Source organism: Ursus arctos, unplaced genomic scaffold (assembly GCF_023065955.2).
Source record: "Ursus arctos isolate Adak ecotype North America unplaced genomic scaffold, UrsArc2.0 scaffold_103, whole genome shotgun sequence".
Lineage (NCBI taxonomy): Eukaryota > Metazoa > Chordata > Mammalia > Carnivora > Ursidae > Ursus > Ursus arctos.
The window spans coordinates 13,156-27,100 of record NW_026622768.1 but is presented as its reverse complement, the minus strand read 5'-3'; positions in this window follow the sequence as shown (position 1 = coordinate 27,100).

Here is a 13,945-nt window from a genome sequence, read left to right as displayed (position 1 = left end):
GCTGCTATAAGCTGCTGTATGTGATGAGATGTTAAAGGCATCTTTTTTTAACTTAACAATTCCACTTCTACATATTTCTATGTATGTAATATGTGACTAGATTGATGTAGGTACAGGGATTTTCTACAACAGCATTTGCTTGCACTAGTAGAAAAAATTGTCGACAGCCTCAATGCCTATCAGTAGGGGAATGATTAAATAGGTTTTGTCAGGTACTTATGCAGCCATTTAAAGGAACGAAGTAGCTCTGTACATACAAATCATAGTGGTGAAGAATGATCTACACTGCCCAGGTTCAAATCGCCGCTCCATCACTTCCTAGTTTGTGGCATTTTGGATTTGTTCCTCCACGATCTGGTGTCATAGAGATCCCTACTTCATAGGATTGTTGTGAGGACTAAATGAATTCCGCCATGTAGAACGCTTTAAACACTGCCTGGCACAATTAGCATTAGGTATTATTATCATTACCTGTATGGAAGGACACCTGCGATATATTGTTTGGTGGAAAGATAAAGTTACATAATAGTATGTGTAGTAGGATTCCATTTTTGTTAAAACAAACAAAAATCTGGGCATACACACATATCCATGATTTGCACATGTGTGGACTTTGAAGTTTATACATAAGACGAACTTATGAGATGCTAACTAGTCTTGTCTGGAAGTTAATATTGCCTAACAAACTTTTTTTTTTAATTGATATTCTTTTCTCTTTCTTTCTTTCTTTCTTTCTTTCTTTCTTTTTTTGTGGTGGCTTTAGAAGGATCTATTTGAGGCTATGGGAAGTCAAAATTTCCTCAAAACAATCCTTGGTGCAGCTGCTTTATATATCCATAGTCGGGAAATATTGGAGGCACCAAATTGTTAATAGGATTATTTCCAGGGAGTAAGATGAGGGGATGGTGGGCAGGGAGGTGGAGGACAATCTTTACTTTTATACACTTCGGTATCGTAGTCTTTGCAAATAGTTTGTTATGCACTGACTTTGTGTCAACGTCAAACCAAAGAGGCAAAATGTCCTCAGAAAAGGAATTGGTGAACTTACTGTGGTATGAGGTAATTAATAAAAAGAGCGGTGGTGTAGACCTTTTTGAGTTAACAAGGAAGAATGTTTATGGGGGAAAATCAGTGATACAGAACTTCATTGTAAGTACGAGCCTCTCTCCATTCTAGTTGCTTTTGGGGGTGTATACATATGTGCCGAGACAAGGCCTCAGAGAATGCACACTCAACTGTACCTGTTAATCACATTTTTCTCTGGGGAATGGGATGGTAGGAGTGGAAGACTTTTCACTTTTAATTTTATCCCCAATCATTTGAAAATTTCCCAAAGATCATGTATAATTTCCATATTAAAGCAATAAAGGAAATATATGTCTTTAATGTCGTGTAAGTACCTTGTACTTGCCTAAGTTATATCTGGAATGACATAAATTCATTTTTCAAGGCATTAACTAGGGCTTTATGGATTTCTTTTAGGGATAAATGCAATTTCAATCCATTTAGGGTCTTGATTTCTTCCTCTTACACCAAAAAAAAAAAAAAAAAATCTGATCTTGTACCTAATCTGTTGTTGACAGTGCCATCACTTAAAGTACAGAATTATGCAACCCCTTAATTTGAATTCCATTTTGCAAGTGTTTTTCACGTACACGACCTCATGGATAAACTTAAGCCGTAAAGTTCAAATCCGTATATTGAAAATAAATCACTCGGGAAAAAAAAAAGAGAAAATAAATCACTCGGGTTACCAAAAAGAATGTAGGTATTAGAATAAAAACTAAAAAAAAAAAAAAAAAAAAAAAAAGAAGCTCATATAAGCATATATACTTGAATTTGAACTTTAAATATCTTGGTTCATTTAACTTTTCGAAGAACTTCGTGGCTTTCCTTCACTCGGCAATCCTAGTTTCTGAGAGCATCATAAAACTATACTTGATCACGGCCTTTAAGTGAGAAAAGGAGCCCAGGGAGCCGCCGGGTCGGGGCGTTTAACGCGCCGGGGCCGAGAAGTTCGCGGGAGGCGCAGGGCGGGGCTTCCTCCCGCCGACTCCGAACCCGGCTCTACTTTTCCGAGTCCACGTCTCTTCCTTTGGATAGGCGTGTTTCTTCAGGTCGGGACCGGCCGACGTGACAGCCACAGACCCTTCAAGAGGGAGCTCGGGCCCCCCGCCCGGAGGATCTCCCCTGGCCGGGGCAGCGCGGGCCAGCCCGGTCAGGCCCCTCCCGGACTGCGGCGCGCGGCCCCTCGGGCCCGAGCCCGCCGCTGCCTCGCTTCTGGGCGCCCACCTCGCGGCGCCGCGCGCAGCATCCCCGGCATGGAGACCGGCTCAGACTCAGGTCAGAGGCCCGCGCGTCCGTTTCGTGTCGCGGCCGCAGCAGGCTGCTACGGCGCGGCGGGGCGGCTAGGCCGGGCCGCCCGCGCAGGCCGCCGCGTGCTGGGTCCGCGCGGGGAGCGCTCGCGGGGCGGGCGGCGGCAGGTGGGCAGGACGAGCCGCGAGCGAGCGCGGGCGGGCGCGCGAGGGGCCCGGCGGGGGGGCCGCTGGGAGGATGGCTCAGCTCTTTCTAAATATAAAACCGGCGTGAGTTGGGCGAGCGCGGCGCGGAGCCGCAGAGCCGCCGCGCGGGCCGGGCGCACCGGGACTCGGCCGACAGACGGCGGCGGCTCCGCAGAGGCGCGAGGTGGTGGGAGCGCCCTAGTCGCGAGCTCGCGGGGGACCGCGAGAGCGACGCGTGCAGAGAGGAGGACGCAGGCGGCGGCGGCGACGGCAGCGGGCGGGCCTCGTGGGCGCAGCGCGGCCCGCGCCGAGCGACCGGAGGCGGCTCCCGGCCCCTGCCGCAGCGAGAGCGGCGAGCCCCCCGCGCCGCCCGTCCGCGCCCTCCCGCTCCGGCCCCTCCCTCCCTCCCTGGCGCAACATGGCTGCGGCCGCCGCCTCCGCCTCCCAGGACGAGCTGAGTAAGTGCCACCGCCAGCCCGCGGCCGCGAGTCAGAGCCGGCGCTGCGCAGGGCCCGGGGCGGCGGCCGGGCGGGCCGGGGCGCGCTGCCGCCCGCCGGGAGCCGGGAGCCGGGCTGGCTGGGTGGGTGGGCGGGCGGCGGCCGCGGCGTGCGGGGGGCTGGGGCGCTCGGGCCTGGCGGGCGGGCGGGGCGCCGGCCGCCGCCGCCTGCGCTTGTAGGCCTCAGGTTTGCACCGTCACGTTGCGAAATTGAAACCGGAGCCCCGGGCGGAGCCACCTCTGCCCGCGATCCGCCCCGGTCCGGGGGTGGGGGCAGCCCAGCCCCCTGCTCGCGGTTCTCGGGCTGGCGGACGGGCCGGGGGCCCCCAGGGTGGCAGGCTGTGTCGGCCCGTCCCGTCTGACCCCGCCGTGGCCCCAGGTCTCAACTGTGTGGGGGAGTTCTAGAAATGGAGCTTTGGGGGTGGGGGAGAAGGTGCTCGTCTGTGACACCCTAGAAATCAGCGGAAAGGTCAAGAATAGGCGGTGACCCTCAGGTGGAGCAGGAAGGACGGGAGGGCAGAGAGAGCGTCGCGGTGTTACACGCAGGACGGACCGCGGGCTGACAGCGCTTCAGAAAGGAGAGCCAGCGCACACTCGACCGTAATCGTTGCCGTTTTTCAGGGGACGCCGATCCCGGTTTGGGGAGAGCGGTGGTCACCCTGAATCCCAGGCCGCCCCGCCCGCCGCCCGGGTTCACCTCGATGCTTTGTGGGAAGTGTAGTTCTAGGGCGCCGCAGGCCCACGCTGGGGTCATAAAAATTGAATTTTCCTGGGACACGTAAGAGGATTTCTGATTGCGTTTGGGGTGGTTAGACGAAGTGCTTAGGTTGAGCTTTTGTTTGTTTCTTCAGTGCTGCCCTTCGGTTTATGACAAAAGCAAAAAAGGTGTTATTTAGGGATGATGTGAGTTTTAAGGGGAATGAAGCATGGGTGAGGTGTCGCAAGCCTTGTGAAGTTTTTGTTGTTATAGTCCCTTCTGAATTTCCATACGAAAGTAGTTATAAACATAGTAATTTCTGTTTCTTTGGTGTTTGGCAGTTTAAAGCTACTTTTATATACGTGATCTCACTCTTGCCCTCTTAACAACCTTGTAAGGCGGGTAGGTAGGAATTATCCTTGTTTTAAAGAGGAGGCAGGTTTAGAGAGATTAAGTTCCTTGCTGCTTTGACAAAACTGGTGTAGCAGGAGTAATGTTTGTTCATTTGAAGCTGAAATAAACAGTTGGTGTGACCCTGGGCAGAATAGAGCGTCCGAGTGGACAAGGTCTCAAGGTGTTTTCGGAGATAGACATGGTCTGAGGGCCACAGAGTTGATCAGGTCCAAGCTGGAGCACCCCTACCAGGCCTTCTGGGGAGATCAGTTTCCTGATTTTTTTTTTCCTTCCATTTTTTTGTTATTGTGGTAACATACACATAACATAAAATTTACCATCATAACCATTTTAAAGTGTGTATCAGTGGTGTTGAGTACATATTATTGAGCAAGCATCACCACCATCCATTTCCAGAACTCTTCATCTTGCAGAACTGAAACTCTACACCCATTAAACCCGAACTCCATATCCTACCCCACCCCCCCTCCAGCACCTGGCAACCACCATCCTACTGTCTCTATGATTTTGAGTGCCCTAGGTATCTCGTGCAAGTGGAGTCATACATTATTTGTCTTTCTGTGACTGCCTTATTTCACTTGGCCTAATGTCTTCAAAGTTCATCCCTGTTGTGGCATGGGACTGTATTTTCTTTGTTTTTAAGGCTGAATGATATTCCATCGTGTGTATATATTACATTTTCTCATCCATTCATCTGTTGGTGGACACTTGGGCTGCTTGCACATCTTACCTGTTGTAATGCTGCTGTGAACACAGGTGTACAAATATCTCTTTGAGACTCTGCTTCCAATTCTTTTGGGTATAGATGCAGAAGTGGGATTGTTTGGTCATATGGTAATTCTATTTTTAATTTTTTGAGGGACCACCGTACTGTTTTCCACAGTGGCTGTACCGTTTTATGTTCCTACCAACAGTACACAAGGGTTCCAGTTTTTCCACATTACCACCAACATTTGTTCTTTTCTGTATTTTCGAAAGTAGCCATTGAAATGGGTTTGAGGTGGTCTGTTTAAATTGTTATACCTCATGGTATCTGAGTTCCACTCAGATAGTTTAGTACCACTAAACACTTTAAAATCTGAATTACCATTTGGAATGGGGGAAAAAAAACTAGAGGAAAATTGGATATCATTCTTTTTTTTTTTTTTTTTTAAATAAGATTTTATTTACTTACTTGAGAGTGCGGGGCACACGACCCAGGGGAGGGGTAAGAGGTAGAGGGAGAAGCAGACTCCCTGCTGAGCAGGGTGCTTGATGTGGGGCTCCGTCCCAGGACCCCGGGATCACGACCTGAGCCTAAGGCAGACGCTTAACCGACTGAGCCACCCTGGCGCCCCAAGTTGGGTGTCACTCTAAAGTGGCTGATATGTGGACACGCAGTGTGCTCCTGTACATCAGGTGCCTGGTAAGGGGCTGGTAGTCCTTCTGCTAATGCTTCTGGAACTTACAGCTTTAGTCGCTACTGAAAAAGTTGGGAACAAGTAATTCCAGTGCTTGCTTTTCCATTGTTTTGTTTGGTCAGGTCATCAATCACGGACCACAAATATCTGATGACGTGGTTTCTGTGTTCCTTCAGAAGAGATTCAGTGCTTGGCAGCTGGTACTTGGAATAATTTAACTTGAAATCACATACATAAGTACTGGCTAAGAAGTTTCAAATAAGCCATGTTTAGTTTTAGAATGGTTATAATAAAAGGAGAGATGGTTGCTAAAATGATGCTTTATACAATTTTTTAAAAAGCCAAGGATCTGAATATTTGCTCACTATTATTTTTGACTAGTAGTGATAATAAAAAGCAAACTTTTTAATGCCAGCATTGTTTTTTTCCTAATATTTTATTGTAAAAGTCTTCAAAAATACAGAAAAGTTGAAAGTGAGTATTCATATACCCAGTACTTAGATTCTGCATTTGCTGTTTTACCACCTTCATCATGTATCTGTTCATCTTTCAATCCACCTTTTACAATTGTAATTATTTTATTTTTTAGTTAAAAAACTGTGGTAAAATACACTAATGAAACTTATCCTAATCATTTTTTAATTGTACGGTCCAGTGGCATTAGGTACTCCATCCATCCTTTTTTGATGTGTTTCAAAGTAAGTTGGAAACCTCTGTAAACGTACCCCTCAGTATTTCAGGACTAGCTTTAAGTGTTTTGCATATATTCTTTTATTTGTCACAGTAATGCTAAGAGGTAGGTAAAATTATTATTGCTGTTTTACGAAATGGAAAACAGACTTTTTAGGTTCCCATGGTCCTGCGGCAAGTGAGTGGTGGCGTCGGATGCCCCGTGTCTCAGACTCCGGCGTGTGCTCAGCCAGGCTTCAGGCTGTATTACGTCTGTCTGCCGTAGTCAGTGTTCATGCCCATGGAAAGATCTAGTCAGATGGGCTGCTAAATTCTTAGCTAGATGTTACTTTAGTCCAACCGTTTGACTGCTGTTTAACATGCCGTGGGGTGCAAAAGAAACACCACCCTCCACCAATGGAATTAGAATACCGCTGAGAGGAAAGAGAACACATACATGTAAACAAATATGTAAGGTCCAAAGTGTATGATTATGTAATATAGGTAATGCTAAAATCGTATTATCTGTGGTTCCCACGTCTGCTATTTAGAGATGAATAGCTGGTACACTGGGTTTCTATAGATTTCAGATCAGCATTTTTTTTTTTTAAGATTTTATTTATTTATTTGACAGAGAGAGACAGCCAGCGAGAGAGGGAACACAAGCAGGGGGAGTGGGAGAGGAAGAAGCAGGCTCACAGTGGAGGAGCCTGATGTGGGGCTCGATCCCATAACGCCGGGATCACGCCCTGAGCCGAAGGCAGACGCCTAACCGCTGTGCCACCCAGGCGCCCCTCAGATCAGCATTTTTTATCTTTGTGTTTGAGGTAATACACATGCCATAAATTTACATGAAATCTATGGTTGCTTTCAGTTGTGTTTGGCACCGCACTTTGTGGGAGCTCCCGAGAAGCAGAACTGTTAGGTTTCTCTTTTATTTCATTTTTATCGATTGACTGGTTGATTAGTATCATTGACATGTTGCCAAAAGGTAAGCAGGACAGTCTTGGGCTGGGATTTCTTAGCATTTGTTATCCTTTCACAAATCTCATATAATTGTCACTTTGAATCAGGTGATTGTAAAGTTAATGTTTATTGAAAGCTTACCATGTGTTCTAGTCACTTTGTACGTGTTGACTGACCGAATCCTTACAACAGCCCTGTGAGTTTGGTGCTATTACTGTCTCAGTGGTGGAACTGCCTTCATGTTACAGAGTTAGGGCTTGAATTCAGATTCTCTGATTCCAAAGTTGATGTTAATTCTGACTGTTGTATTACTCTCTCTGAAAGGGAACATATACAGTTTATAACAGCGGAACATGTGTCCCCCCACCCCCCGCCCGGTCTTCACTAGCCTCCAGAAGAAATCTGCTGTCATGTATAAATTGTGGCAGTATCCTGAGGTTCATTGAATAGAAATATTAGAATTTTGGTGAGATGCCATGATAGAGAACAGTTAGTTCTGACTGTTAAAGATAATTCTGAAATCCAGTTTGTAAATTACTTAAGATCATAGTGCTGTAACTGTTTGGAATGGAATGAAATTCAGTGCAGGGCATGTGGGCTAGTTTTTCTTCTAATATTATCCTCTGCCAGTTCATGGAAAAGTTGACATTGTGGTTATGTTTCGGCAGTGGACAGGGAGATTTCTGACAGAGGGAAGGAAGCATTTGAGACTTTTCACCTGGTCAGCTGTTCAGTGGTTTCGTATTCTGGGCTTTATAATTATAAGGCATCCTGAGAATCTGATCTTCATTGGGATAAAGACAACTCAGGAAGGAGTACGGCCTGTAATCTTAAAGCACATTGACACTGGTCAGTTTGACCATTTGACATAACCATGGGGAACTTGACTTGCGAAAGTTGGCCAGATAATCAACACGTCAAATACCTTCTGAGAGAGGCTCTGCCAGTGCCTGGAAGCCTCGTGGCTCTTTTAGAGGGTGAGACGTGGGAAGCTGTCTGTGTAGCTGTGTGGGTGAACGTGATTCTGTGGCCTACTGAAATAGCCCCGGAGACAGCCATCCGTGCAGCTGAGCTGATCTTTGTAGAAAGGCTAAATCAAGCCTGTATCGTTCAAATTTTGGTTACTTAGTCAAAGAGGAATGTTAAAATGGGAAATTATGATATTTCTGTTTCTTATCAACTTCTATTCTAATTCTTCGTTTTCACCCCATTCTGTTTTGAATTATGCTTTCAATAAACTGTAATATTAAAGGCCAATGTCAGTGAAAGTAGTTGGCACTGGGGCATTTGACCTTGTTCAGAAGATAGATGTTAAAATTATCGGCACTGCCAGCGTGCTCTGATGGTCTAATCCAAGTTTCTAGTCTCTGGTTTCGGGCCTGGCCAGTCTCTGCCTTGATGCTTGCCGTTTTATGTGGCTTATTTTCCCCACACATTTTCCAGTTAAGTAAGCACACTTTAAAAATTGAGTGACTAACTTTTGGTCCTATCCTCATAGGGCTTATAATTCATTGTAGACATAGGTTTATATATAAATATAAATCACTGATACAAAGTGTAAAATGAAAAATGCCTACCACTGTTCTTTGGAAATTTCGAGTGAGAATAGCTTGAGCTAAGACAGGGAGGTTGGAAGATACTTTCAGAGAAAGTTTGAGTCTAATATGCTAGTATGGGGGTGCAATGGCTACATGAAGTATTGGGAAAGGAGATAAAATTTGGAGTTTGATGCTTGACCCTTTCTGTCTTTTATGCTCTTTTTATGATTTGGGATCTTTGGCGAATTATTTTACCTTTCCTAGGTCTCAGTTTCTTTCTCATTAAATTGGGATAATAAGAAATACTTATAGTGTTGTTATGATTAATGTATATGAAAATGCACTATATAAACAGTTAAGCTCCATGTAAATTAGTAGTATTATTTAGGTGGGAAGGCAGTAGGAGACGAAGCTGGGAAGATAGGTTGGGACCGGCTTGTATGGGAATGCCAACACAACTAGTTTGGACTTTGTTCTGTAGACAGTAGAGGACCATCAAAGGCTTTTAAGCCGGAGTGTAACATGAGTAGGTCTGTTTTATAAGGATAACAGGTGGCAGTGGTGTAACATTGATTGCGTGGATCCAGAGACCAAGAGGAGCAAGACTAATTAGGAGGGTGTCACAGTGGCCAAGTGAAAAAAACCTAGGGTCTGAAGTGGGACAGTGGAAGTGGATTTGGCAAGGAGGTAATATAACCTAGAATCCCTAAAATAGGCAGAAATGATCGGCCAAGTAGATGAGTGGTGTTCAAGAGAGGGAGGAGTTAGAGATGATTCCAAGAATCTACCTGAGATATTAGCGGGGGTGGGGGGGAGGTGGTGGAGAGTAAAGTCTCTAGGCAGATTTAGGGAGGTGAAAGTGGAGAAAACAGAGAACGGGTTTATGTTCAATAAAGAAATAATTTGTTGAGTGAATGAGTTGAATTATTGAGGCGCTCATGTTGCATTGTTTAGGGAGACCGGAATAGTAGCTGAAATGTCATGTGGAGTCAGAGATGATTTTGAATCCTGGCTCTGCTGCCTTTTGATTAATGTCTTTGAACAAGGGACCTAACTTCTGGGCTTTGGTTTTGTCATCTGTTAAATGGGATAATAACCAAACCTATTTCACAGAATTGTTATAAGAGTGGGAAGAGGTAACGCATGTTACGAACTTGGCATAGTGCTAGGCGTGTGGCTTCATTGGGTGTGGGAACTTGTTCTGAAGCTTGGGAAAGCGTGGGGGTGATGGTGGAGTCAGGGGAATGGGCGGATTGTCCGGAGGACAGATGTCTGGGGGCTGTGCCTATGTAGGGGTGAGAAGAAGACCAAGAAGAACCAGAGAAAGGGATCAGGAGTGCTGAGAGAGGGCAGAGGTTCCCAGGGTTAACCATTTACATTCTCAGTCGTAATGTGCGATAACATGTGTACCCACCTACTAATATGCTTCTTATAAAACTGCTGTATAATTACACTTCCTTCAAATTTTAATGTAAGACTTTATATGTTTATGGTTTTTATGTATATGTACACATATACATATATGATCAAATCTATGTTGTATTGGTATTCCAGTGTTTTAGTCTTCAGTGAATAATTTTAAAGTATTAGCCTGTTACTTCTATACAGTAACTTTTATTTGTGGACATACTCCTTACTCTTTCTCCAGTTTGGTAATCACTATAATTTTTTTCCTCCTCATTCTGAATTTGCAAAGCAGGGCATCAAATTAGATCTTAGCATAGAAATAAAAAGTGCTTTTTAAAAAAAAATTTCTTAATGGTAGCTATGAATATAAATCTTTTAATTGTTTTTTTTTCCTGGTGTTCTAAATAATAGATTCTTTATACAATTGCATATGTACGAGTGGATGAACCTACCATTGGTGATCCAGAGGATTTTTGTCAAGACTGGATAAACCATGTATCACATTGATTGTAGAGGTTAGTAGCTCCTTAGTTCCTTAGGATGTGTGCATTTTTTTGTAGTAGCATTTAAAAATGCATAGGTTATCAAGTAGCAAGCAATTTCCTGCCAAGATCTTCATGGGTTTTTCTCCTTTTCTAGCTATCCTGAGAGAGTTAGTGAGGTTCATGTTAGTTTATATATTCCTGAAGCCTCTATTCTGTCACCGCAGAAACATAAATTTAAAAAATTGGCAAGAGAGAGAAAAAGAAAAAGCTTGAAGACATTACTTAGCAGTGTGCACAAGGGAAAGACAATGAGTGTTAGTTTACAAGTAGTCTTGTCTGCCACAATAAAAACTGAGTTTACATGCTCCAGGAATGTTTTATCTGGAGTTAACTGTTTTATCTGTTAAAAAAAAAGGGGGGGGGCGCACTGAAAGAGGCATCATCATAGTCATTGGATATTCCTAATTCTGCCTTTTTGGCATGTACTGTGATGGAAAAGCCACTAAATTCTTCTTCATTCTGGGGCTGAATAAGACTGGTGTCAGTGTCATTCTTGGATGATATTGGATGGTCCTTTGATTGAAATCTTGTCAGTTAAGATTGTAATTCTCTGATACCATGAGCTCAATATCCAGTGAGTACCTTGGATTTTGTGGCTTCAATCCAAAGGTGTATCTTATTGCTTTCTTCTAATTTAACTATTGCATTCCCTTTCCCCCAGTGCATTGTTTTTCAATATGTATATTGCTGATGATAGTGTATGATTCCTTAATTCAGTTAGGTGGAATTTTGAAGGATAGAATGAATGGAATATTTTATAAATCAAAGTTCAACTTTAGCATAAACTTTGGTTCATTTTCTCTGTCTCACATATCTTCATTCCATTATAGAGAAATGGAAAACTGGGAGGTTGGAGGAATTGTTTAGAAGAGAAATGAGGACATTGTTTCTTTGCTCCTAGATTCTTTCTCAGTGCTTTTGGGCCTGTGACAGATGTGTTAATGAAATTATGATATACCGAAGGCAAGCAGGTCAAACCATAAATGCTGGAATTTAAGTAGTGACTTAAAGAAAGAACTTTCTAGAGTTTACACATCCAACTGAGCATTGTTCTAAGTAATTAGCTGCTTTGGGTGGATCTTAACTATCACATGTTTGACTTTTATACAGTCTGAACTCTTGCATAGTATATATTGTCTCCTCTAAGCTGGATTTCATAAGCTGAACTAATCTTCCCGTTCATCAGTTTACTAACATTGATTTCTAACTGGGCACCTGCCAGCTGCTGTCTCTGGGGGAAAGGGCTTCCTGGGGAGGTGGGAGTGTTTGTGGAGCTCACCGCATCTGAAGCGTGGCACTTATTCATTAAATCTAGGGTACGGATGAGGGCTTCTGTCCCATCACTTGGCTCAACCCTGCCAAGCTAACCATATGACTTCTTCCTTCCCACCCTGTGTGTGTGTGTGTGTGTGTGTGTGTGTGTGTGTTTGTGTAGGGGGGCAGCGGGGTGTGTATGTGAGCAGGAGGAGGTAGCCTTGTTTAGGGCTATGCTGGGTTGGGAGGGGTCTCAAAGTAGTCTGACATCATATCCAGGTGGCTAGGACTTCGGAGCGGCAGGAGAAGAAAGACTCCTGTCCCCTTCTCTGCTCAGAGTCAAGAGTGCATCCTGGTGCAGGGGTTTCCATATTGGAGTGTCTACCTGGGTCCTGGGGGTGAGATGGTGGGCTAGAGGACGGGAAGTTGGTCTGATTGCCTTAGTTCTGGGAGTGAGGGGCACCAGCAGGGACTGTGTCAGCAGGAACCTCCTGCTCCGAGCCGCATTGCTTGCAGAGGTTCTTCTCTCACTCCCCTTTGGGCAGCCCTGGCTGGAAGGAGGCAACTCCTGCAGGACCCTCTCTCCATCTCGGACTTATACTGATCATTACTACTGGACTTCCTGACGTTCTCCTCTTAGGCATGTTTGCATTTAATACGTGTTTTTAAAGGTAGGGGATGGGGCAGACATCTCTTTAAAAACCTAGCAGTAGAGGTCAAAATTGAAAGTATTAATTCCTGAAGAAGTATCTTGCTGGCCTCATTTGGATTTTGTCACTTAAGTATTAGTGTGACATTTAGTGAATCAAAATGGCATATAGAAATCAATAGATGATACGGACTTTACTTTAACCTTAGTTAGTATCTGGTTAGATCTATAATTCACAGGATTGATCTACCAGAAAAGACAGTATTACAAATAAAATCTAGATGGCAGCTAGGCCTTCCTTACTCTTTGTAGTTTTAGCCTCACACTCCTAATTGCAGAGACTGTCAAAGTCCCAAGGTGGTTATCTCTCTGTCACCCCTCCACCCCCCATCACATCCTGTTTTTGTGAATTTCCCATAATTTACTTTACTTATGCTTTTCTTAGCTGTTAGGTTCCCATTTCTGAAAATGATATTTTGGTTCCACTCATGTCAGCTTGGACATGAAAACCCACCTGTTTCACTAGTTTACACACACACACACACACACACACACACACTCACTCCACTCTTGCAAGCATTTCAGTAATTTAGTTAACTCTGGAAGATGTGAGTCATGGGGAAAGTCTTGGTGTAGAGTGTTTGACTTTCTGTTCTTTCACTGGTCTGTCCTCTCTCTCCATCTTTTTCTTTTCTCCTCTCCTCTCTCTAGTAACTACTGCATCCCTCCTGATTTGGAGCAGACCAGTTCTGCCACACAATCAGACCTTCTAGAACTCCTCCTACTCTTTTTTTTTTTTTTTTTTTTTAACCCTAAGCACTGGTCATCGTATTAAAATACACATGGTCCTTTTTACAAGAGGTTCTGATGTCAGGTATTATAAATCGTCACCAGTCCCTTCCTTTCCCTTGCTACAGACGTTAAATGTATAAACTTCCAAATAACTTTTCTAATGCATGGGGAATTGCTATTTCATATATTCAACAGGTATTGGAACAACTCTCTGCAAGGGACTGCATTAAGTGCTGGGACACCAAGAGATTTAAGTTACAGTTTCTCAACCCGAGGAGCTCTATAGAAGGATGGAGTGTAGAGAAAGAGTGGGTAGTTAGGTGGAATCAGATTGAAATCACACCTCCAAGAACTGCTTTGGTCTAGGGAAGAGAAGATTGGGCAGTTACGTAACGTGTAGCAAAAGAGAGTGAGTGCCAGGAGAGGTGTAGAAGAGGTCCAAGGGAGTTTGTAGGGCTCGGATGGGACGTGGAAGTGTGCAGCAGGTAATGTTTGGGCTGAACCTTGAATGGGAGGCTTTGGCTGTGTGGAGATGGAGAGATAGGCAGGAGAGGTTGGGAGAGGATTCCCGGTTGGGGGACTTGGTTGACCAAATAATTGGGCAGGGAAAACATGGC